At 37.5% G+C, this 24,219-nt stretch overlaps 1 pseudogene across 1 annotated transcript in view; it reads right to left on the bottom strand.

Annotated features, from left to right (window-relative positions):
- LOC307189360 (spermine synthase-like) overlaps positions 1-7,679 on the bottom strand; it is a 462,966-nt pseudogene extending 455,287 nt beyond the window's left edge. The window contains exon 1 of the transcript XR_013831756.1: positions 7,415-7,679. The product of XR_013831756.1 is annotated as a spermine synthase-like (transcript). The remainder of the gene's footprint in view (positions 1-7,414) is intronic.
- Positions 7,680-24,219: the final 16,540 nt, after the last annotated feature.

A 24,219-nucleotide genomic window follows, 5' to 3' on the forward strand; every position in this document is an offset into this window, starting at 1 on the left:
AACAAACAAGTCTACAAATAGAATTAGAGATGTCTATGCCCCTTCCTTCAAAATCATTAGAAGCAGACAGAAAATCAGTGATAATATAGTGGACTTAAATGATGCTATCAACCAACATGAACACTCTGCCTAACAATAGCAGAATTCACATTATTTGCAAGTGCACATGGGGATTTATCAATTAGACAATATTCTGCGCCATAAAATAAGTCTTAAAATTTAAAAGTATTCATGTCATACAACATATGATCTCTGCCTGCAATGGAATTTAATTAGAAATCAATAATAGAAAGATACCTGGAAGATCTCCAAATATTTTGCAAAAAATTAATACACTTCTAAATAACTCATTGGTCAAAGAACACTTAAACAGAGAATTTTTTTAATATTTTAACCCAAATGAAAATGAAAACATATCATAATTTGTAGGATGTCATCAACACAGTACTTAGGAGGAAAATTTATAGCACTAAATGCCAATATTAGAAAACAAGAAATAAATGACTTCAGATACTACCTTAAGAATCTACAAAAGGAAGACAAGATTAAACTCAATAAGCAGGAGAAAAGAAATAATAAAGATCAAAAAGGGAATCAATTAAATAGAAAAGTAAAAACAACACAGAAAATTACTGAAATTAAATGCTGATTCTTTGAGAAGATCAGTATCACTCTAGATTCTAGATATTAAAAGGATAATAAGAGAACATCTGAGCAGGAACAGATGGCATAACTGGTTAATTCTACCAAATATTTAAGACAAAGATAATCCTATACAAACACTTCCAGAAAACTAAAGAATAATTTTTTTTGTACTCATCCCTTGAAATCAGCACTGTCCTAATATCCAAACCAGACAAAAACATCACAATAAAAAAGGAAACTATAGACTAAGAGCCCTCACGAATATACATGCAAAAATTTTAAGTAAAAGTTTGTCAAATCAAAACCAAACATATATATAAAGGATAATATATTAAGTGAGATTTATCCTAGAAATGCAGTAGTGGTTTAACATTCCAAAATCAACCAAAATCATATATTAACAAACTAAAAAAGAAAAAAACATGATTATCTCAACGGAAGCAGAAAAAAATATTTGGCAAATGTCAACATGCATTTCTAATAAAAACTATTCAAGAAATTAGGATTAGAAGAAACCTCCTCAAAGTGATAAAGGACATCTACAGGTAACAACATAATGGTGAAACACTGAATATTTTCTTCCTAAGATCGGGAACAAGACACTACCATTCAGCAATGTACTGGGAATTTTAGCCAGTGTAATCAAGCAAAAAAAGAGTGGGGGGGAAGAAAGAAAGGGCCTCCAGATCTGAAAGGAAGAAGCAAAACTGTCTATTCACAGAGAACAAGATCATCTGTGGAGAAAACCCAACGGAATCTACAAAAAGGCTACTAGAATTAACAAGGAAGTGTAATAACGTAATAGGATACAGAATCAATACACAAAATCAATTGTATCTCTACAAACTTGCAATAAATAATCAGAAATTGAAATTTAATAAAATAATTTTAAAAGGATCAAAAATATTAACTACTTAGGGGGAAATCTGACAAAAATATGAAAGATGTGTACACTTGAAAACTATGAAACATTTGCTGTGAGAAATTAAAGAGTGTCTGAAAAATAAAGGTTCATAAGCCAGGTTTGTCACTCAAAACACTCAATGTTATTAAAATGTCAATTCTCCCCAAGGTGATCTATATATTCAACACAATCCCAGTATGCCTTCTTGTAGAAATCACCAAATTGACTCAAAAGTTCATATGAAAATGCAAAAGAACTAGAGGAGCCAAGATAGCTTTGAGTAAAAAGAACAAAATTGTGGTAATATCTACTTGATTTCAAGATAAATTATTCTTCATCAAAATTAAAAAGGCCCACACTTCAAAAGACTTCCACTGGCTTGGAGAAAATATGCAAAGCGTCCATTTGATAAAGGACTTGTATCCAGAATAAATAAAGAATATCAAAAATCAGTAAGAAGTCAAACAACCCAATAAAAAATGGGCAAATGATTTGAACAGATGGTTCATTAAGTAAGATGTGTAGATGGTAATAAACACATGAAAAGATGCTCAACATGCCATGAGGGGAATCCCAACTAAAACCACAATTAGATATCACTACATGCCTAATAGAATGGGTAAAATGAAAAAGACACAACATACCAAGTTTAGCAATGATGTTGAAAAACTAGAATTTTCATACACTTCTGGTAAGAAAGTAAAATGGCACAACTACTTTGGAAACCACTTTGATAGTTTCTTAAAAAGTTCAAGATACACATACCATATGATCCAGCCATTCCACTCCTAGATACTTGATCAAGAGAAAACATATGTCCATACAAAACCTTGTACATGAACAGCTATAGGAATTCCATTAGTAATAGCCCAAAACTGGAAACAAACCAAATGTCAGTTAACAACAGATAAGTAGATAAACTGTAGTATATTTATATAATGGAATATTACTCAGCAGTAAAAAGGAATACACTATTGATACATACTACAGCATGAATTAATCTCAAAATAATTATGTTTTATGAAAGAATCTAGAAGCTATCCCTCTAACCCCAAAATAAGTACATGCTGTATAATCCATTCACATAAACTCTAGAAAATGGAAACTAATCTGTGATGACAGAAAGCAGGTCAGTTTTTTCCTGGAGAGGAAAGAAGAGAGGGGATTGAAGGAAGATATTACAGAGATATAGGAGAAAACTGGGGTCGGGGGTATGTATATGTTCTATGTTCTCTATCTTGATTGTGACTATGGTTTCACAGATATGTTTATATGCCAGAACTTATCAAACTGTACAGTTTAAATTCTTGCAGTCATAAATAAATTTATTTTTTTTAAAAATTCTTGCAGTCTTTTGTATGACAACTTTGCCCAAATTTTATACATACACACACACACCAACAAATGGAGTCTACATTTATGGAGTTTACATTTATGTTCTCTAAAACAATACATAGTTGTAACTATTTAAAATACTATTTTAGGGACTTCCCTGGTGGCACAGTAGTTAAGAATCCGCCTGCCAATGCAGGGGACCCGGGTTCAAGCCCTGGTCCGGGAAGATCCCACATGCCACAGAGCTACTAAGCCCATGTGCCACAACTACTGAGCCTGCACTCTAGAGCCCATGCTCCGAAATGAGAAGCCACCGCAATGAGAAGCACGCACACTGCAAGAAGAGTAGCCCCTGCTCACCGCAAGAAAGCCCACGCACAACAACGAAGACCCAACTCAAACAAAAAATAAAATAAATTTATTAAAAAGTAAATAAATAAATACAATTTTAAGGTCTTACAAGAAGTCATTACAGGGCAAACTATCTCAAAATAGAAAATGTCATGTACAAAACTAAATGTTTATAGAAAGTAGAACAGGATATAGAAATATGAAAATATTCTAAACTACCGATGCCTTATAAAAATAAACTCTTTGCCTTTAAAGTCAAGCACCCGTAAGGCACTTATGGCAAGAAAAGAAAAAACAATTTTATCCAGAATATTCCACAAATGAAATCAATGTCATACCTTTTAGACTAGGATGTGGAAGACAAAAACATTGTGACTTCAGCAAATACTTGTTTTCCTCCTCTAGACTATGGGGAAAATTAAAACTAACTCATGGAATTGAAACTGTTACATTAAAGTGTTTATGTAATATGCCTGTTATAGTCTGGTAAAATAACCAATGTTCAGTAAACATTAGTTCCTTCCTCCATCTCATTAAGAAAATATAAAGTCACACTTGCATAACCACAAAGAAAATGTTTGTGGTAGCAAGAGAAAATTGTGTAATATACATTTTGTTGATCGAACTGCAACCTCTGAATTAAAGGAGCAAATTTTGCACAATATTCTAAATAAGACTGTGTTTCTCAAAGTTAAAATAAACTTCAAGCAAAATCCCTTTTGAAGTCCGTATAATCTCAGCTCACAGTAAGAGAGAATATTTGTAGTGGAAAGCTGAAAAGGACTATGGGTAAAGCCCTAGTTCTCCAGGGCTTTTTAGGATCTACATCTAAGGATATCACATCAGATACCAGAGAGAGAAAAGAAAATTTTTCAAGTGAAAAAGAAGAAAGTTACATTTGCATAATATTTTAAACAATCTAGCATGATCTGACCTTGGTGTAAGGTTGTATTATTTGAAGAAAAAGAAAAGTAAGCTCACGACAAATTTTGTTAATAACAGAACATAGCTCAGACCTAGATACTCAATGAGGGAAAATTTATTTAGTAGGAAAATGAGCCCAAACTGCTTGGAATTTCCTAAGTAATAAATACCTGAGATATTACTGAACCTGTAAAATTCTAAATTCAAGTTTTAAATTCAAGTATCTTAGAAAAGAAAAATAAATGTGTATGATGGGAACAGTACATGTTAAGTTCATTCTACTGAATATTCTTAAAGGCTTTTATTCAAGATAGTTCAGTGTGCGTGTGTGTGTGTGTGCGCGCACACGCACACGCGCGCGCACACACACACACACACACACAGGCCTTAATTCAGCCTCATAATATAACAGGCACTACTTACTTCATCTGTGCCTCCAAATCTTTACTGCAAATATAGGTTGTAACTATCTACTTCCAATATCTCTTCCTTAACATATAAAGAAATCAATTACTTGTGGCCTTATTGTTTAAAAAGATACAAATTTTGGTTTACAAAACCAAACTCACTAACATAGTTTAAAAAGAGTAATTATCAATCCATTTTCACTGGTCTTTGTAAAAGATGAAACCCCTAGCCTGGAGTGACTAGGATGGTGTTCCTCAAATTGAGTAATATAAACTCATTCTACAAACATGAGTTTGCCTAAGCATAAGTAGAGCTCTTGTCCAGTCTATGCCCTGAGATTTCAGAAAGGATGCCTATGTGAAAATGTCTTGTAATGAGAGAATTTAATCTATTTATTTTTTATTGTAATTACTATTATTTTGCATTTGTTTGTACTATCATTTTTTGTTTTTAATTTACCAAACTTTTTCTTTGCTTGATTTTTGTCTCCTTTCCACCTTCAATTGCTGTGATTACATTTTCTGTAGTCATTTTACTCTTGACTTATTTAAAAATGGTTTTAGTCCTTTCCTCACAATATTTAGGTTTAAATTTTAATCTGCACATTTCCTTTAACAATATCTAACTGTAATCATTATTTTCTGCCTTTCTCCTGAATAAGAAACTTAAAACTTTACCACTAGACACGTTATTACATTTTTTTTCTAGTATATATACTTGGTTTCAATGTCTTTTTAAGCTTCACAAAATTACCCATCACTATTGTTATTTTTATCAATGTATCTTTCTATCGACTCACATGCTTCTTGTATCTTGTTGCTTTTTCTCTATTTTTCCTGAATCAGATGTTTTATCAGTTATTTCAGTGACAGCCTGTTAGTGGTCAAATCTCTTAGACTTTATCTGAAAATGTCTCTATTGCTGCACTATTCCTATATAAGTTCAGCTGTGCACAGAATTTTAAACATTTGGAGATATTACTCCATTTTCTTTCGGCTTCTTTTGCTGCTTATGAGTGTTCCAAACTGAGTATAATTGTTCTTTTGTAGGTAACCTGTCTCTGCTCAGTTTAAGATGCTTACTGTTCTTGGTGATGGATGTTATATATACATATGATTTATACATATTATATATCTAATATACATATTAAAAATCCTGCTTGAGACTCAGTGTACTTCCTCAATCTGATGACTTTCTTTAACAGTGGAAAATTCTCAGCCAGTTTTTCAAATATTTCCTTCCTGCCATTAATTCTTCTCAATCTTTTCTTGTATCCTTTGTATCTCAATCTATCCTTTTTCTCTCTTTCTGTGCATTCTGGTAAGCTCCTCAAACTTATTTTCAGTTCTCTTAATTCTTGTCCTAGTTTTGTCTGATCTGCTATATAATTATTTTTGAGGGTGTATTTTAACTTAAATTTCAAAAACTATTTCTAGAAGTTCTATGTGGTTCTTTATCAAATCTGCCAGTTCTTTATATAGATATAAATATACAGATATAGATATATAGATCCTATTACCTCACTGTAGTTTCCATCCTGTCTTTCTCTCTTGGATTTTATTTCCAAATCTCTTCGAATTCTTACATTTCTGTAAGTTCTTTGAGGTGGTAATCTTCCTATTTGTGTTTCTACTGAATCTACTTTACAGTAAATTGTTTCCTTGTGTGGCTTGTATTTTGTTGTTGTTATGAACTCATCTTAATCCATATTACCTTTTCTACGAGTCTTGCGACTCTGAGTTGTAGAAACGTTTCCATTTTGTATTTAATTCAGCTATTAATCTCGGGAGTTTCACTGGTCAAGGAAAGAATGCTAATTTCTCAGCTTGAAACTGCCATACAACGTAAGTAGTGTGAATGTGGGCTTTATTTGTGGATAATGCTTGGGGTTTCGATTATTTACAGAAGAATTATTTTCTCCTCATCCTCAACTCCAAACCCTTATTTCTCTGTTCCACTGAGGAGTTTTTCTAGGGGCCTTTTAAAAGTGCAAAGCCCTTTATGGTTCCGGCTTTACACTAGGGTTTCAGTTGCAACTCCCCAACTCTTGTTAGCCAGGACCACATTCTTTAGTGTTAAATCCCTAGTCCCTGGACTTTACCCTTTAGGTAGACCACAGGGGCCATCTTGGTCTGTCACAGTACCAAGTAACACACTGGGCTTTCTGGCTCTGAGTTTGTTTTTTATTTCTAGCTCCCGTGAATTGCCCATTATTTCTTTTAAGCTTGACTAGAGTAATGTAATGTAGAGGCAGAGCTAAGATGTATTAGCTTAGTTTGTCATGAGACTGAGAACTGTTCTGAAACATCTTTTATAATCTTACTTCTTAATATCTTCTGTTTTCTTGTTTCCATCCTACAACTCTTGATCTTATCTAACTTTATAAGGTCATCCTTATTTCTCCCACAAATTTTATTACTAATAATTAAGTACCTGATAAAGATACTACAGCCAAGCCACAGAGCACACTCTGCAGGCTCCACGTGCGTCCTATTTGCCTTCCTGGGAGACTCAACACTCCATCCACCCGGCCCAGGCCCCGGCCCCAGCAGCAGTCCTGGCCACAGCCCTCGGGCGTCCCCCAGGGTATTCAAAAGAAAACATTTCCTGACAAGGGCTTAGGTGAGGGGGCCAGCTCTCCCATCACAGGCTGCCGGCCTTGGGCTGAGTCAGAAAGAGAGCAATGTCCTGAGGCTGCTCCTCAGGGGCCGACAGCCACAGTCTCCTGGAAAGAATTCTAGACCCCTCACAGCCACCGGGAAAAACAGCTGGCCCCAAGGATAATAGTTTGGGTTGCTGTTGCCTTGGACCTGGCAGACATCGGCTTGGGGCCCAGGGGTTCCTCACCAGAAGTCCGCGGCGCTGCCCCTTCGGCCTCCGTGAAGGCTATGGATTTCCGGCCGCAAACGCGCAGTTCACTCGCCGACTCCGGTTTGAGGAGTCACTCAAAGCCTTTGGGGCAGAGCCCGTTCCCACACTTGGTAGGCCTCCTGAAGCGAGGCGGCTGGTGCGAGGCGTTGCGGGTTGCTAGACAGGTGGCAAAAGCCAAACTCTTTACGGACAAGCCTGGAAAACGGGGCCGCTGCCACGCGCTGCACGCAGCTGTTTCTCGTCCCCGTACTCCGCAGCCGCCCTGTGGAACGCCCGAGATCCCGCGAGATCGGGCTTCCAATGGGAGACGTGGTCACTTCCGCTTTTCTGAGAGACGCTGTATGAATATGTGTAAAGCACATATATTATTTCTGAATGAATACGTGTATTCAGAAATAATTAATATACTTTCCAGACACTATTCGTCTTGTAAAAATATTTACAAACGCTTTATGGATGAAGAAAACCGCACAGAGGAATGAAACGCCTGAACAAAGACTACCTTGAACTCTTTGGAAGAAGAGACCTTTTCAATACATATTGAAGTATTTCCAACTGGCCTTAAAACTACTCTCGCAAGAGACATCTATAGGTTCTTTCTCAGTAATGTCCCAAATACAGTGACAAAATTAGAATATTCTAGCTTTGAGTTCAAATCCAAGTCCCAAAGGGTTCACTAAAACCTGTCCCCAAAATGACCCAGGGAAGGCTTCATCAGGATTATATTCAGGAAAACTTTCTTGCCACGCAAAAAAAGGATATAACAAGTTGTAAAAATCTGGCCTATGCAGGGTAGGCCTGCATACCGCAAAAAAAAAAAAAAAAAAATACATATGGATTGTTGAGCCCCAATCTCAGAGGTTATGATTGAGTAATACTTGGGCAAGGCCTGAGAATTTGCATTTCTAATAACAAGGTCATGCTGATGCTCCTGGTCTAGGGAACCACACTTTCAGAATCGCTGCTTAGAGGAATGCCTGTGGCCAAAGAAAGTCTTGTTAAAATGTAACTTTTGCTTGGAGGAAGGAACAATCCTGGGGACTCCTTACCAAATCAGGACCTCATGGGGAAAGTGGACTTTCAGATCCTGGATAAACTCTAAGCAGAAATAAAATTTATTCTGTGCTCGAGTTCTTGTGATACTAAGCACCTTGCCTCCTGACTTCATCCAGTCCAAGCCTCCTGCTTCAACTAAGTACTGCAAGTCACCTCCTGAGAGTTACCAAATTCTGTGCCTGTCTCTCTGGGCTAGGTTATAAATCTGGCCCTGGGGCTGTAGAACTTGGTTTCCAATGCTCTCCACCACCCCTGGGAACCATTATTTAAGCCAAGGACAGTCACTCTAAAGAGAGCACTTCTCCATGAGTAAATCTTAGGCTGAGTTAGCTAAACACAGAAAATCAGAACAATTCACAGTGTCTAATCTTTACAGTGGGTAAGAAAAAGTAGTGAATATGTTCTGTGAAACAATTTTTTTCTTGAATTAATTAATTTAGAAAATAATATAAGGTAATAAAGACAGACTTTTTTCCAGGATGAAGGGAAAATATCTCCTATGCTGAAAAATGTCTCTATTTTATATAAAAGTATAGATCAAAATAGTAAGTCTCCATGCACTCATAATTTCTTTTTGAAGGGCACAAATGATCAAAGTCAAAGATGTTATTACAGTAATTTTTTCTTTTTATGCTAAGCCTTCAGCATCTACAACTGGAATTGCTTGAATAAATGGACCCATCACCTATGCATGTGAGAATCTGCATTCAAGAACAAATTATATTGGCTTTGGGACAAAATTAAACAATCAGTAATTCTTCGAACTTGCCTCAGTCTCCTCTGCCCCTATCTTGGAAGGCAGTTAAAGATAATGTTTATCTTTCTTTTCTTATTACCTGGAACCTATGTTCCACCTTTCAGGATAGAAGCTACATTTGCCAAGATCAAGATTCACTTGAACTTTAGGCCTTTTGTAATGTTGGCAAAAAAGTAACTTCCTATTTCCTATCAATAAAAGCCAACAGGGCTACTAAGACAGATACATATGGGTTGAATTTCCTTTCAAAAATAAATATTGGTTTAAATCTTAAATGAGAAAAGGTTGGGCTAATGCATCAAATTAGATTTCTGTGACATATGATGAAGCCACCACCATTTCCCTGTTCCCCTTTTACTTCCCCTACTAACAGTCACCTCCTGAACAAAGAGAGATATGCTTGATTCTTTCACAAAGAATCTGGAATATATCACTGGCTTTTTAATGGAGAATGAACTCTTTTATGGCCAAAAGAGGCCACTGAGTATACAATAGACAGATTTAAATTTGATCCTTCTTACCAAGTCAGGACAGGGTCAACCAGAGAAGGAGCTGTTGATCTTGACGTTAAAAAAAAAGTTATAAATCCCTAGCTTGTAACTCAAGGGACTGTATAAGCTCATCTTTGAGCTAATTATAGAAGGAATTTTTAAAAAAAAAAAAAAAAACTATTTCCATTTTGGGGAAAATATCCAGAAAAAAAGAAAAATCCCCTAAGTCACTAGAGTAACTTGTTCTTCATTCTTTAGTGTTGGGTTTAGGATTTTTAAATTGAAGTTATATTTTCTGTTATACTCCCTTTTCTCAAATGTTGTCCTACAGATGTTTAGAAAAAGCTACAAAGCCTGAAACAATAATCTGGAAGATTTTTCTTTTTGAAAAATTCATACCACCATTTCTACCCTTTAATTTTCTACTATCCATTCACTACCCCAGCACATTTTACGTAAAGACAACATACAAAAATCCATTTGATCTTTCTTTCCTCATGCCCCAGCCAGTTTACCTTACCCTGCTGAGGCGCAGAGCAAAGAACGCAAGATTCAGAATTAAGAGGACCATATTCAGGTCCTGGCTCTGCCACTGACTACCTAGGTGACCTGGCCCAAGTTGCTCTGTTGAAAGGAACAAGTAAAATGTTGTCTGCATACTGTTCTCATGAATACAAAGTGCTATATATACATATTATTACTGCTACCGAATTGAATAAGAGACTGTACCTCTGATGGAAACCATGGCATACAAATTGCATCTGAAGCCTTTGGAGCCATGGTCAAGAAACAATCACAGAAAGTTACAAGTGGAACATTTATTTTTACTGGTGAGGAAACTGAGACCTGGAGATGTTAAATCACTTACCAAGGTCATCAGGCTAGAATTAAAACCTTTATGTCTCCCCCCTACACCACTTTACTGGACACTCGCCTGGCTAACTGGTTTCGTGGAAGAAGGATAAAAAGGAGAGGAGGAAGAAAAGACTTTGCAGGATAAGAAAGGAGATATGTGTGGAAGGAGTAATAGAACATAACCAACAACCCAGGGTTGTCAGTGCTATAAAGGCTGAAGAACACCTAGGTACCCATGTCCTAATGAAGAGAAAGGAGATATGGTGGGAGCTAAGAAAGATGATTACCTCTGGAATGTCAAGGTAGGATAAAGAAGAGGAGATGGAAAATCTGTCTATGAGATGTGTGTCTGAAAGAAATCACCTTGGTAAAGAGGCAGAAATAATAACTGAGTCTGTCGAATAATATCAAGAGCAAATTTGATATTTTGAATACACATATCACATATTTACCTTAAGAATCAAGCAGTCATAAAGCAATTATACTCCAATAAAGATGTTAAAAAAGTAATAAAAATTTTAAAATTAAAAAAAAAGAAGCAGTCAAAGTTGCTAATATTCTCTCTTCTGTACAGACTAAAAGAGTCCACTAATCTTCTGAATCAAAAAAAAGTAAAATTGTTACATTATATTTGAGGAAATAACTTTCTTAAAGCAAACTTAGGTGAATGAAATAGAACTAATTCTCAGTTGTATTTAGACCCTTTGGGACTTGACAAACCCTTGTTTGCATACTTGCTCCAACCCTTACTTTAGAACCTTAGACAAGGTACTTAATCTTTCTGAGCCTTCCTTTTACATCTACAATATGGGAATGATAATAAGCCTTTGCAGAGTTTGTACAAGTGTTTTTTTGTTTGTTTGTTTGTTTTTATGGCGGTACGCGGGCCTCTCACTGTTGTGGCCCCTCCCGTTGCGGAGCACAGGCTCCAGACACGCAGGCTCAGCGGCCATGGCTCACGGGCCCAGCTGCTCCGCGGCATGTGGGACCTTCTCGGACTGGGGCACGAACCCGTGTCCCCTGCATCGGCAGGCGCACTCTCAACCACTGCGCCACCCGGGAAGCCCTGTACAAGTGTTTTGATAAGATTACACTGCCAAGCAAAGGGTCTGGTATTTAATGAGAATGCTGGGTGTGCTTCAGAAATTCTAGGTCCCTTTTTAAGTTCAAGAAAGAAATGATCCTAGAGAGAGAAAAAGAATCCAAGCTCAGCTTCTTAGGCTATTAAGCCAAAACTATTCCAAGCTGTGTTTCAGTTTATTATAAGGGAATCAAGAAGGATACCAAATTTTTAATATAATGTGTTGTTTACAGTATAACAGTCATTGTATTAAGCACTTTGAATATCATCTCCTTTAATCTTCACCACAAATTTGTGAAGTTGACATTATTATCCCTATTTTAGATGAGGAAACAGACTCAGTCTAAGTAATAGTACGTTATCAGGAGTAAAGTAGGGATTCCAGCCCAGGTCTGAAGAGAGAAAAAACACATCAGTATTTTCTTGTCTTTACCTCATGCTATATGTCCAACTGTATATAGCATCACACGAGTGGTATAAAAAATGTTTTCTTTTGAAGAAAAGTCTTAATTATATACTTTTACACAAACAGTCTTCATTCAAAAACCAGTTTCAACTTTTTTCTGAATTTAAGCTGCCTGCGTCTGCCTGTGGCAAAGGGAACCCTGCAACTGAATCTCAGCTTCTTCCACTTTCAGCTAGATTTTCCTCCCTGGATTGATGTGAGATCATTATAAGGCAATCGGTGCCAAAGACTTTTGTCAGTGTTCCACTGCCTCGGCTTAAATAAACACTTCATGTAAACGAGGGGCACCGGGGAGGAAGGGGCACTCACTCACTCACACAGATGCACTGTTGCACAGACACACAACCTCACAAAGACACACTTTGTCATGGTTCGCTTGGAAAAATCCAAATGAAAAAGGAGGAGGTGGATGAATAATAAAGCAAAGGAGAAAAGGGAACTAATTTAGGGATAATGAGTGCAAGACTGCCTCAATAAAGAAGAACAACCCTGTGTCATTAGGTGGCAAGCTTAGCCTTCGGGCAAGATTACACTTCGAAGCCCTGCTCCAATTACCTGTTTTTAAGCATAAGTGAAGGGGAAATATAAAGGAGGGGGGAAAATACTTTTTCTCCCTAAACTGTAGTAACATTCAGAGAGAATTAACTGTTGCTTTCACAAAGAGACTCTTCTCACGATTACAACTATGAAAGGTGAGAATCCACCATCCCCATGTGAAACACACATTTGGTCAGCAGATAGAACCCCGTTTCTTCCAATAGTCCAAAAACAAACTGAGGAGCAATGAAAGAGTGTCCCCACATTTGCATCTTGCCCCAACATCTGGGAATTTCAGAAGCCTTTGAATAAAGCAGCAAGCCTCCATCTGAGGTGACCTACTCGCAGCATGGGTCAGTTCATGAGAATGAGGCTCTTTTGCCACTAGGACTAATGACAGGGCTGGAAAGCCTGCTGATGAGAAAGCCCTGAGCCTGGGACAATGCATACAAAAGCCTGGTTAAGGAGCGCTTCCAAAGTCATTCCTTCCTCACCCCACCAGCAACCACTATGTATAAAGTTAGGGGTGGGGTAGAAGGATAAAGATGATCAAGGAAAGGGAACCATAATAAGAGGTTTATCTCTGAATGACTCAAATTTCTCCCCTTCCCAGATATCAACTCTATTACAACTGATTGCCCTATCTAATCCCAACCTAATTTGGGGGGTAATTGTTGGCTTTTACAAAGGTAAGCAGGAGATATTCTTTTCACAGTTGCCTGCTTTTCTCAAGTGTCCTGCTTCCTAAAATCCCCTTTAATAAGGATTACTTGCATGTAAGTCAGCTTCCTATTTTGATGCCGTAACAACAGCGTTCCTTGTAATCTGGCTAAGTACAGGCTATTTTTAAAACCATGTAGCTAACAGGTGTGTACTTCCTGCCTACAGGTGAAGTTGGCAGCTGACCCCCAGATTCCAAAATATGTGTAAGTATTACCTCCAGGGAGGGTTAGGACTCATTTCCTTTCCTCACACTGTTTCCCACAGGGAAAGCAAAATTTGAGAAGGAAAATCTTTCAGATGACCTAGATATGCTCATCCTTGCCTTGTGTAGATGAGGCAAAATGGAATCACCTTAGAAAGAAAGATTTCTCCATGTGAATGTGTTTGTCAGCCTCAGATAATCGCATAAAATATAAACCAATATTTTTTTCAAGGTTAAACAGTAAGGTTTATTTCTTACATAAGGACACTCCTTCAAGATTGAGAGAGGTAGCTACCTTGCCTAATACATAAAAACAAGCTAAAAGAGTCAAACAAAATGAGAAAACACAGAAATATGTTCCAGAAGAAAGAGTAAGATAAAACACCAGTGGGGAAAAGAAAAAACCAAATGAAACAGAGATATGTAATCTCTTAAACAAATATTTTTAAATTCAAATTTCAAATCATCAGCAGATCCTTCTAAATTATAAAAAACAAAGGTCTTATAATTGCTTTTTTATAGTTATTACTTGGTGAAGAGATATTAATTCCAAAATATGATTTAGGCTGGTGCTTCTCAAACTTTGGAGCCTATCAGAATCTTCTTGAGAACTTGATAAAAACAGAGTGTCCAGGTCTACTATACTGGGTCTCTGATGCTTTATTAGTTCTCCAGGTGACTCTAATATACACCAGCTTGAGAAACTCTGGCTTAGACAAATGTTAAGTATGTACTTAGGCTGACTCTACCCACATCTCCTAATGGTGTAGCCTCTTAGACTCCTGGCTCCATCTGTCTTATTTAGAACAGAAACTCCCATATGTTAAATCAGTCTACCCTTAATTTCACAGCCTCACAAACCATTCTAGGAATGGGGAAAATGGACCAAAAATGAGTCAAGATGGCAAGTGCCTTTTATCTACTGTGTACCTGTCACTGATGCTCCCAAGCCTCTATCTCCAGTCCTGGTCTCTTTCTCTGAAGATTAGGTGCTATATATCTACTCAACCTGGATATATGGTAGGATCCTGAAAGAGCATGTGGAAAGCCAAGCTCTTCATCCCTCCCCTCAAAAGCCTGCTCTTCTACCTGTATTCCCTATTCTGAGATATAAAGAGGATATAATCATTATCCTTACATAATTTTTTAATCATAAAAAGGCCATTTAAGAACACTTATAAATCAGTATAAAATTCCAGTAGAGTACTAATTTGTAAAGAACTCACATTTATAGCTATTAAGAACCAGTTTATAATTTTAACTCACAAGACAAGAACATGGGAGAATTTCTAAAAACTCTCTGGGCCCCATTTTCCTCAGCTCTGAAATGGGACAATCAATACTATATAACCAAACCTTAAAGTAAGTAATAAAATGAGATAATTTTTATAAAGTGCATAAGTGGCATAGTAGATTCTAGTCAAATGTTAAGATAGATGGACTAATTAGTAAATTATTGATTCTAGCACAATAGGTATGACTCAGGACATTCAAGTAAAGGAAACAGCAAATCCACATCTCCATAGCCTAGGAATGAAAGGGAAAATGGTGTGTGCCATGTTTTTTCATTGAAGAAAAAGGGTGTTCCCTCTTGTCATTCAAGGTCATATCTAAAGAGAATATAAGAGAGGTTGGAATCATATGCCTTAACTAATAATTTTAAAGGCAAAGTAGCAACATAAGTACTTTGCTATATTCTATTACATGAAATAAACTAATGCAAATATAGTAGGCCATACTTCCTTCATGCTAAAATATAAGCATTCTTTTATTAAAAGACAAAAAGAACCAGAAAAAAATCACTGGATTACAATGACTAACAATTTTCACTCTAGGTATATTATTCTATGATACTATATTTAATCACTAATAACATCCCTACATAATTGCTATAAATGTACTGCTTATTTTTAAATTTTCAAATGCTTTGTTTTATTACCAGTATCTTCTCTCCCAGACTATTAAAAAAACATTAAACTTAAATACTCTCAGTGGGGAAAAAACTTCCCAGGAATATATAGTACTACATTTTACAGCTCACAAAATTTTAAAAGCAGGCAGTGATAACAACTAAATAGGCCCCTGAAAGAAGAATTGGTACACAGTGTTCTGTCTTCCCAAGAGCAAGATGATGGCTGTGGCCCTGCAAGACAAACTGAGGTGATTAACTGAAAACAAGGGAGATTTAGACTCTGTGTCATGAGACATACATGGACCCAGAAATCCTTTTGTAAACACAGGGAGTAAGTCCGAATACATTTTAAAAAGTAGGATCTGTTCTCCATGAGGACTAAGTCACTCACTGGTAGTTTGTTGGGTACTTAATAAATCATATTTAGGTCTTTTAAACATATAGATGCCCAGACACATTATAATGAATCAAAAGAAACAAAAAAGAAGCACTTGTCAAATGTCATCTATGTGCCACATGCTTTGTTTACTAATATCATAGGACTTCATAACATCCCTGCCGGGGAATGTTATTAATCCCAGCTTGATAGGTAGAGAAGCTGAGCCTCAGTGAAGGCAATTAACCTGCGCAAGGTTGCACAGAGAGTTTGTGGCAAAGCTGAGACTCAAACTCATGTTTGCTTGACCCCCGAATCTGTTCTATTTCTACAATATGATTCCAACTTAACAGAATTTTTTCTAATTACCTGTTTTTCACATTTAACTTTGTTTTCTTACCTCTATGTATCTATTCTGAACCTTCTCACCCAAACACCACTTCCATTCATCTTATCATGAACAAAAGCATAACAAGCAATTTACACTTAGAGAGAAAAAAAATTAATGCTACTTTATGCTATTCAAAAAACGAATGTTACAAGAGGTTTTCACACAAACTATCATGCTTTTACTTCACTACAGGAAAGGAGGCTAAGGGATGACAGGTGTCCCTCCCAGAGAAGCAGAATAAGTAGTAAGAAGGGAATGAAATCAGTATGCCTATCACCTTACAAACATGGGTTTTTATCTTCCCAACAACCTTGCAAGTAGTAACCGGTATATCTATATTAAAGAGATAAGGAATTGAGGCTCAGAGTGACAAAAGTGATTAGTAATGTCAGTATTTTTTTTAACATCTTTATTGGAGTATAATTGCTTTACAATGGTGTGTTAGTTTCTGCTTTATAACAAAGTGAATCAGCTATATGCATACATTTATCCCCATATCTCCTCCCTCTTGCTTCTCTCTCCCACCCTCCCTATCCCACTCCTCTAGGTGGTCACAAAGCACGGAGCTGATCTCCCTGTGCTATGCAGCTGCTTCCCACTAGCTATTTTACATTTGGTAGTGTATATATGTCAATGCTACTCTCTCACTTCATCCCAGCTTACCATTCCCCTTCCCTGTGTGCTCAAATCCATTCTCTATGTCTGTGTCTTTATTCCTGTCCTGCTCCTAGGTTCATCAAAACCATTTTTTTTTTTTAGATTTCATATATATGTGTTAGCATATGGTATTTGTTTCTCTCTTTCTGACTTCTTCACTCTGTGTGGTAATGTCAGTATTTGAAGCCTCATTTGTCATTTTTCAGTACCCTTTTCTCTTGTCATGTTACCTTGCCTTTAAGCCATGTTTAACCCAAAAGAGACACACAAAAGGAAAAAAAGAAAGCACAGTGCTGTGAAAATGTTTAATTAGACCAATCTCAAAAGATGCCTCCTCTTTCAAAACATTTCTGATCCTCCCTCTTCGTCCCTCCTGTGTTAACTCATGTGTTATGCACCTGATACATGCTACAGGATCCACAAAAATAAATAGCACATTTTTCCTGCCCTCAAGGAGCTTACAACCTAGGAAGGTGGGAAAAGATTACAACTAAACTGACTCTAATGTCTCAGAGCATACATCCAAATAAATTGAATGAATTAAAATATTAAATGTAAACTGAAAATATAAACTGGAAAAAATATGACTGAGCAATCATAAAATGAGGAAAGATTTGAGCTTAAAACACATGTAAGAACACACAGAGGAAAAAAGCTCTAATGTCTTTCTTTTCATGATATGTAATTTATATTCTTTTGTGAAATTCCTCTCCATAATTTTTGCAAATTTTTTCTTTTGGAGTATTCTTTTCCCTGTTGATTTGTAAGAATTCTTGATATTTTATAAATACACTCACATTTTGTATGCCTTGTATCTTAGATATATTTTTTTCCCAAATGACCGTTTGCTTTGGACTTTTGATGGTTTTTTGTTTGTTTGTTTGTTTGTTTTTGCGGTACGCAGCCTTCTCACTGTTGTGGTCTCTCCCGTTGCGGAGCACAGGCTCCAGACGCACAGGCTCACGGGCCCAGCCGCTCCGCGGCATGTGGGATCTCCCCGGATCGGGGCACGAACCCGTGTCCCCAGCATCGGCAGGCAGACTCTCAACCACTGCGCCACCAGGGAAGACCGATGATGAGTGTTTTATTGGATTTTTAATACTTGTGTTATGTTTAATCTTTTATATTATTCTTTCTTCCTTGGCTTTTATTTTATTTAGAAAGGTCTTTCTAATCCTGACACGAAATAATAGGTTCTCATGTTTTTCAAGTTTTTGTAGAATATTTTTCTACATTTAACATTCTAATTAATCTGATAGTTATTTTGGTGTATGTTGGAAGGTAAGAATCCAATTTAAATATTTTAAAACAATTATTCACAATTATTGCATGAAATATAGTTTCCCATTGATTTGACTTGCCATCAGTACTATATATTCAATTCTTATATATAGTAAAATCTCTTAGGTTTCTATTTTGTTCCATTGGCAACTTCCTCCTTCTTTCTCCTTTTCCTCTTTCTCCTCCACCTCCTCCTTTCATTCTCCTCCTTTTTCTTCTTTTTAAGTACCTCACACCATAGAAAGTTTTTGAGCGATAAAGTAATACAACTAGTCCCGATCTTTAGAATGATTCATTTAGGGACACTGTGTAGCTTGTACTGGTGACAGAAAAGACAGAAAACTACACCACTCTGGCTTAGGGTAGGGCCAGTGAAATGGAAAGGAGGGCAACAAATGTGAGACACCCTGGAAAGGAAAGCTGCTTGACGGAGCAATCATTTAGAGGTGGGGCATAAGAGAAAAGAGACAGTCGAAACGCCCCACAGACTTCTAATGCAATTGGCCAGAATGGTAGTAGTATTAATAAGAAATTGGGAACCCAGAAAAAGAAAACAGGTGGCTGGAGGAGAGAGAGAAGAAGATTTGGAAGGGACTGATGATTGATTCCACCTTACAATCCTGAATGAATAAACCCTAACCTGAGCTTGTGACTTTGAGATTAGTGTCACATCAACAGGTAAAGTAGCATTCAAGATGCAGAAGAAAAGCTTGCTATGCCTATGACCTAACTGAACAACCATTAAATTAGTAAGAAAAATATTCCACACACTCTGAGAAAACTTCAGTGTCATTTTACTTCCCTGCAGGAATGGGAAAAGATAAAAAGAAACAAAATGCATGTTACAAATCATGATATTACAGAGTTTAGCCTTAGTTTTTCCTTCCCTCTTTGTTATACAAAATACTCTGAGACAAACCCAAAAAACTGTAACATCCTGTTTTGAACATCACTGAGTTTTGGGGAACTAGTTGCTTCTCTTATTTAATGATAAGCAACAGTCTCTACGCAAAGTATTTCTCTTGAAAGGTTGTTGAAGCTACTGAGATTATCAGAAGGGGCATTTGGAGAAGGGGCATCTGAAGCACACTTTCAGCTTCAAAACCATTCACTTCCACCAGGGTTCTCTACTTCCTGGGTAAGTTACATGCCACTGAATCCAATGCTCCTCAGTGAGAGCTCTCCTTCATTGAGCAGCTGCAAAGCAAGGAGAAAGGATAAAGTGGGATCAGCGGACAGCGGGAAGAGATAAAAGCTTGACTAACTAAGGCTTCGGATGAAACTGTTATCTCCATTCGGTGAACCAGATGTTAACATTCCATCTCATTCATAGAGAGTTCTTTGATTGATTTGACAAAGGTTTGGAAGAATGTAATTCATTAGTATGAGGGCTTTGTCATGGTTCAGTAACCACTAAGCTCTCTTCATTTTGTAATCCTGGGCACACCTATGTAATGGTCCCTGATTTATTATAGTTACATTGTTTTGTCTTTAAAAGAGAATTCTTTATTTTCACTGGCCCGTAGATGAAAGTATGAGCTTTTAACTTTTTTCTTTTATTCATCTCAATTCTCTGATATTGACATATTTCTCCACTTTTGAATGACATCCTTTCTTCTCTTCTTCCTTATCTATAATCCTTGTTCATTCTCATCATATTTTTAAAAATTTCTATTGGCTTTCCCTTCCACTTACTACCTGATTCCCCCTTCCACTTTCACCAAGACATTATGACAAAGAAGGAAACAATAATAAATAAAAACTATAGCCAGGAGGCCTAGGCCCTGGTGCCAGCTCTGTTCCTAATTAACCATGTGACCTTGAACTAATGCTTTCACTTTTCTGGGAATATTAATTGAGGTGGTAAGACTTGGCACATTTCATCTCTAAACCTCTGTTATTCTGATTCAAACAATATTAACAGACATTATCAAGTCAATATATACCCTAAGTTTTCTTTACTTGCTGCTGTGAATCAGCAAATGAATAACAACTGCAATGTTCGATATGGTAATCACTTACAACATGTAGCAATATGAATTTAAATTTAAGGTACTTAAAAATAAAATAATTTAAAAATTTAATACCTCAGGACTACTAACCACATTTCAAGTGCTTAAAAGCTACATGTGGCTAGTGATTACCATATTGGACAGGGCAGTTAATACAGAACATTTACACCATCTTAGAAAGATTACTGGACAGCATTGAGTTAGAGCAACCTAAGTATGTATGAAACACCATGCAAAATCAGACATAGAAATTATAATCACTGCCTGCGAAAAGACTGCAATTAGGAGAAAAAATACAAACATACTCACAGTGTTTTAAAAATATATATATTGTTTATGGCTGCATTAGAGAGGATGTCAAAATATAGGATATGACCTGGTTTCTTATCAGAGCTCCCTTGGCTTCAGTTCCCACATCTGTAAAATGAGGAGACAATACTGGAACACTTGTACATCCTCTTCCGGATTTAACTAAGATTCTATGATGCTTCTGGATTTATAAGTTTATATGATCATATTTAGTCTAAGAAATCATCAAAGAAATGGTAGGACTTAAGCTGGGCCTTGAAAGATGTATGAGGTTGAGAAAGGCAGTGACATGAGGAGAGGTGTATGTGGAGGATGTGAATTAAAGACAAGCTGTACCAAAATAGCTTTAAGTCAACGGAGAAGTTCTGACATTGATAGTTTTGAGGAAGACTTAGGGACCATCAGTTAGGAATGGGACTTCCCACTTAGGCTGGGAAGTTTAACTCTAAACTAAAATCCTGTTCAACTCTAAGTGTCTTAAATTATGAGAGTATAAATTGAAGTATATGGGTAGAGTAAGAGTTGAGGGCACATGAAAAGAAGAAGGGGCAGAAATTATTTCTCAGGTTATGATATCCAAATCAATAAAAAGTTAGCTTGGATCCTCCTTCCCCAACCAACAGGGTGGTGCATGGGGGGACAATGGAGAAATGCAATTGGAGCAATCTTAAGGACAAGGAATGTAAGAGGACCATTAAGGTCTCTCCACCCTATTGAGGAATATTATATAAACATAAAAACACAACACTTCGGCTATTTGAAAATCTTGCAACTTCCTCAAATGAATCTGAGCTTCAACTTAGACTAGATTAGCTCAGAACCTCTTGAAGCAAAGCTGTGGTCTCAGGGCTGAAAAACATGATTAAGTCATTCCAGAGAGCAAAACAGTATACTTTCCCAAGAGCAAGGAATGTGTTCCCTGCCTACTTAGAAGGATGTTCTTTCAACATGTCTACCTTCCTTGTGGGAACAAGTTTCAGAAGTCTGTAATCTCATCAAAGGGAGCCAAGTGGCAGAGACTCTCTCCACAGGGGGAGCTAATCATCAAGGCTTCCTTTCTTTTCTTCCAAGCTTTATTCATTGTTTTCCTGGGGACTAGTTTCCAAGCTATTGAAATTTCCCTTGATCCCTCTCAACCTTCAATCAGATTTGAGGAAGTGAAGATTTCCCCTGGATTCTTTCTTTTCAGCTCACCCTTTTGAATTAAAGGGTTCAGTCAGGTCTTACCACAATACATGGTCAGCCTAGCATTTGACATTTTGCAGTCTTAGACAAAAGTCTGAAATGAGTCTGGATGCAGAGGCCCCAAAATGGTTACCTTCATTAAGCAAATTTTCCTTCACATCTTGGCAAATAGTTCTGGATGTAAGGTAATCTGATGCCTTCAGGATGTATCAGGAATCTCCAAGACTGAACCACGTAGAGTAGGCTACACTCCAGCTAAATGATTCAAAGTCAAAACCCTCGGTTTAAAAGAAAGGGAGCCCTGTGGCAACCTCAGGAGTTTAAGCAAGTTTATTAGAGAGGTCATCGAGTCTGTACACTTTTATTCCACAAATCCACAGGAATGCCCTAACAGTCATTTTTGTCCTTATACAACAATGTGGCAATCCTGACTTCTTTTGTTGTCTTTCTTTTGCCAAGTAACCAGAGGGATATAGAGATGCTCTTTTTCAAAGACTATGGGAGGGCTTCCCTGGTGGTGCAGTGGTTGAGAGTCCGCCTGCCGATGCAGGGGACACGGGTTTGTGCCCCGGTCCGGGAAGATCCCACATGCCGCGGAGTGGCTGGGCCCGTGAGCCATGGCCGCTGAGCCTGCGTGTCCAGAGCCTGTGCTCCGCAACAGGAGAGGCCACAACAGTGAGAGGCCCGCGTACTGCAAAAAAAAAAAAAAAAAGACTATGGGAGAGCAATGGCTTCTCAACTCAACACAGATGAGTACTTAATACATAAGTCGTAGTCCTGCTTACCCAGTACAATGATTACTAGGCTTTGGCTTTCCAGTCACACACATGTTGGAGAACCAGACTGAATGTCCTCAGGATCCATGAGATAGGCTTCTGGGAGCATGGGTGAAGGAAAAGAGGAACATCAGAGTATACCCTTTTGAATTAAAAGAATCAGCTTTTCAATGTTGTTTTGATAAACGGTTACTGTGATATAGCCATTTTGGTAGCACTTTCAGGTCAACGGTTGACTCAGCCATCATCTTCTCTAGTCAGGGAGCAAGTGGTTGCCCAGAAGTGTGGCAGTGCACATTCTGTTCCCTGTTATAAAGGAAATGAGGGCTTGTCTTGTTCTGACATGAATTATCCTGCACTCTGCTATAATGTCAGTTATATTACGACACAGCCAAAACAGACCAGACATTGTGTGGCTTCAAAGGTCTTCTTATTTGGCTTTTCCAGCTCCCACTTAGGGGAGGTAGTAGCTGAAACCTGAGAAAGAGAAATGCTTCTAAGTTGGTTGGAACCCTGCAGGAACCACCCACTTAAATACCATCTTTATAACCAGCCCTAAGAGACAGTAACACTATCCCAGTCACACAATAAATGTTAGCAGTAGTCAAATGATAACATTTCCTTTCCTTCTTATAGGTTCCCTAATACTAGAAAGGCATCCTGTTTGGGGTACACTTTCTAAACAATGTGTTTAAGACATATTTAAATACTTTTATTTACAAGCACCAGAAAACAGCTGTTCAGCTCCAAATCGTAGATCATGGAGAGTGCCAGGAAAATAAACACAGAACCACGTAATGATTCTCATAAATAGTTGAATTTATCTCTTGGCAACTTTTCACAACCCCTTTAGCAAACAGGGCACCCATGCATGAAAGAGAAAAAATTAAGGCATGTGCCCTTAAGTGACAGGTTTTAGCATAAGAAAGGCAGCCTTTTCATTCTCCCCACTCCTTGCTACCCATCAACCCCCCACTCCCAGTGCCATTTGAGAAATCAATCAGTATACAGATTTAAACAAATCTTACTCCCTCTAGAAATTCTTTTTCGAACCTCAGGATGACGTTTTCCTCCCAGAGAATCCTTTGAAGATTCACTCCAAGGGCACTAGGGGCTTGTGGTGCAATAACACCACGTCATTCTCTTGCTTTTCAAACAAAAGATGGGGACTTCTAAGGGTCCTTTGTAGCACTATATGTGAGAGGCCAATACCGCCTCCTGGATTTACAAAAGTCAGCAGGCATTGTGTCTGGTGTGTGTGGTAGAGATTCTGTAGTTAGGTTATTAGGGCTCCTGAGCTGCAGATATTAGCCTCGCTTCCTGGAGAACACATAGTTTCAGAGAGGACAAGTAGCTCACCAATCATCCTAGTTTCTGAATTTAACATGGGAAAACTGTGAAGGATGGCAGAATATGCCTCCCCAAAATATAACTGTAGGAGTTCAGGACATGCCACCCCAAAATATTTTTCTTTGACATATTGATCATTTTGAGCTGTAAGCACTTGAAAAACAGCAAATGCAGGGAGAGGCTTTCTCTGAACTCACCTTATCTGCCTAAAGACAGATCCTCCAAAAGGAACCCGGTTATCATAAATCCCCTCCCAGGGAGTTTCATCAACCAGGGAAGATTGACTCTTGTCACCAGTGAGGAGACTAGAAGTCGACATCACACCCAGACAAACTTTGTCACAAACCATCATACCTCCTACCTA

This window comes from Stenella coeruleoalba (assembly GCF_951394435.1).
Source record: "Stenella coeruleoalba genome assembly, chromosome: 7".
Lineage (NCBI taxonomy): Eukaryota > Metazoa > Chordata > Mammalia > Artiodactyla > Delphinidae > Stenella > Stenella coeruleoalba.